This window comes from Anneissia japonica, unplaced genomic scaffold (assembly GCF_011630105.1).
Source record: "Anneissia japonica isolate Jap-2015-1 unplaced genomic scaffold, ASM1163010v1 scaffold287726_len2788222_cov184, whole genome shotgun sequence".
In the NCBI taxonomy this organism is placed as follows: Eukaryota; Metazoa; Echinodermata; class Crinoidea; order Comatulida; family Comatulidae; genus Anneissia; species Anneissia japonica.
This window is the reverse complement of record NW_022705125.1, coordinates 2,451,816-2,452,673: the sequence shown is the minus strand read 5'-3', so window position 1 is coordinate 2,452,673 and position 858 is coordinate 2,451,816. Positions and strand designations below refer to the sequence as shown.

At 34.7% G+C, this 858-nt stretch overlaps 1 long non-coding RNA gene across 1 annotated transcript in view; it reads left to right on the top strand.

Moving 5' to 3' along the window:
* LOC117105219 overlaps window positions 1–142 on the top strand; it is a 719-nt gene extending 577 nt beyond the window's left edge. The window contains exon 3 of the long non-coding RNA XR_004444871.1: window positions 50–142. This is a non-coding gene — a long non-coding RNA (uncharacterized LOC117105219). The remainder of the gene's footprint in view (window positions 1–49) is intronic.
* The last annotated feature ends 716 nt before the right edge of the window (window positions 143–858 follow it).

The window sequence follows — 858 nt, the reverse complement described above, 5'->3', positions numbered from 1 at the left end:
TAATTTTGGGTTATGTCTTATTAGCATCTATTGCTTGTTGTTTTTGCAGTTACCAATAAATGTTCAACGAATGAAAAGTGAACACGGTTATACGACTGGATTTCAATATTGTCTTTTATTGTCGGGCCAGTACAATAATTATGTAAGAAAAAAATAACTTTGATATGATTATTTTGTATTCAAGTACCGTAGAACACTTCCTTACTTAAATCATTTTTTTTTTTATTAAGAACTGAGTTAAATATACACAAAACTATGTAAAGAAAATTACTTTATGATATGACCATATTCCTTCCTTAGACCATAATGATTAATACTACAGTATTTGAATATAGTGAGAAACCTAATGTCCAAAAAAACAGCTTTGCAAAATAGGCTTGCCCAAAGCAATTTTATTGCATTTTCCGGATTTTTTGGGTATGCTGAATCCAAAAATGCAAAGGTCCATTTTTTCCGAGATTGTCTTGGCGGCCATTTTGGAATTTCAAAATGGCCGCCATTTATACAGTAAAAGTAACCATAACTGCGCTATTAGAGTAGGTATCGACATGATTTTGGTACCAAACCCTATTTTCTCAATGTCAACCTGTCCAATGGTGATATTCTCACAAACCATGAATGGCAGCCATCTTGAATTTTAAAATGGCTGCCAGTTTGAAAGTAAAATAGCAATAACTGTGCTATTAGAGCAGGGGCGGATTGCTATAAGCGGTCTTTAGACGGTCTTAATGGTTAGCCGGCTATAATCGTGACGTCACTACTGGTCTATGATTATAGACCATTGCTATACCGCGGTCTAACCAGTTAGCCGTCTTAAATTTTAAAGCCTACTCGGAGGAGGCTTAAAACGGTCTTAAA